This window comes from Myotis brandtii, unplaced genomic scaffold (assembly GCF_000412655.1).
Source record: "Myotis brandtii unplaced genomic scaffold, ASM41265v1 scaffold3734, whole genome shotgun sequence".
Taxonomy (NCBI): Eukaryota; Metazoa; Chordata; class Mammalia; order Chiroptera; family Vespertilionidae; genus Myotis; species Myotis brandtii.
In genome coordinates, this window is record NW_005364349.1 from 35,165 (window position 1) to 36,720 (window position 1,556).

A 1,556-nucleotide genomic window follows, 5' to 3' on the forward strand; every position below is an offset into this window, starting at 1 on the left:
CGGCTCGCTCCCCGGCGGGGGTTCAGTGTTTACCGACGGCCGCCCGCTTCCTGGTCTCGACCATCACCTCGCCGTGCGCGTCCCAGGTGTGAGGCTGCGTGGAGCCAGTCACAGGCGGGATCGCAGGCTGAGGGCCTCCCCCCCCAGCATTTGGAACAGACTTACAGTAAAAAAATATTTGTTGCCCGGCCAGCGTGGCTCAGTGGTGAGCGTCGACCTAGGAACCAGGAGGTCACAGTTCGATTCCCGGTCAGGGCACAGGCCCGGGTTGTGGGTTCCATGCCCAGTGCGGGGCGTGCAGGAGGCAGCCGGTCCATGATTCTCTCTCACCGTGGATGTTTCTCTCCCTCTCCCTCTCCCTTCCTCTCTGACATCAATAAACATATATCTAAATAAACATACATTGCTTGTCTGGAACTCGCATTTACCCAGCACCCCATGTGCGTGTTGGCTGACAATGGCCCCCTACGCACGGCCCGGCGTAAGGGGAACCTCCCGTCTAATCGCCCCGGGGCGCCCTTCTCCACCTCCCTGGCCCCCATCCGTCCGTGCTGCCTTGTCCCCCAGAATTTGGGAGAGGCCTGTGGCGACCCAGGGGGGGTCCAGAGCCCAGAAGCTTCCGCCAGCAGGTCCGCTGGGTGCCAGCCCAGACCGGCTCTCGCACGGATGCCGCACCCTCCCTTGGGCGAGGAGGACCCAGTGTGCCTGTCCCCAGCCGCACGGCTCACGGGCACCGGCCTGCGGGGTCCCCCACATTCTGGAAGACTCGGGGTCCTCACTGTGGCCGGGGGGAGGGCGCGGGGGGCTCCTCGTAGCAGCAGGACCGGCCGTGCCAAGCCCGGGGCCTCAGCAGGAAGGTGTCATGGTGTCTGTCGGCAACACCGAGCTCTTACGGGTTCTAGGAACTTGTCCCAAAAAAACAAACAAACACCAATGGTGATTCTTGACTTCACCTCTGGAGACGTCAGTGGGAGAGAAGCCACAGGAAAGGGGATCCCCTGAGACACATGACCCGCTGACGGGAGACAGGCGCTCGCCTCGCCGTGGCGGGAGCCCTCCTCCCGCGGCCTCATTCCCTTTGATCCCGTAACAACACGCTTCTCTCGGTAACAGGGTTTCATCGTCCTTGGCCATCGATCAGCTCTCTCCGGGGCCGGGAGAGGCGGGTGAGATCGGGGCCGGGAGAGCACCGTGTCAAGGCCATTACAAAGGACGTGTGTTTGCAGGGTCTCCCTCCCCACGGGGGGGCCTGGCTCTGAGCCCAGGGGCCGGGCAGAGAGGGCCCCCCTTGGCCCCGACGCTCCCCCTTTCGTCCGAGTTCATTTTGTTTCCGTTGGTGGGTGGTGGACCTCGGGGCTGGCCGCTGGCTGCCAAGGGCCGGGAGTCACAGGAGTGACAGTGGTGATCCCGGGCAGAGCCCTGTGGAATGGTCCGGAAGGTTCTGGAAGGGCAGCCAGGTCCCACGTGCAGGTGTGAGAGGGAAACCGCAGTGCGGGGAGGCCTGATGGCGTCAGATCGGGGGGCCTGGCTGAGGGCTGGGCGTGGGGGCGCCCGGG

At 64.6% G+C, this 1,556-nt stretch overlaps 1 long non-coding RNA gene across 1 annotated transcript in view; it reads right to left on the reverse strand.

The window, feature by feature from the left end:
• LOC106727127 overlaps positions 1-1,556 on the reverse strand; it is an 11,431-nt gene that overhangs the window by 9,688 nt on the left and 187 nt on the right. The window lies entirely within an intron of this gene.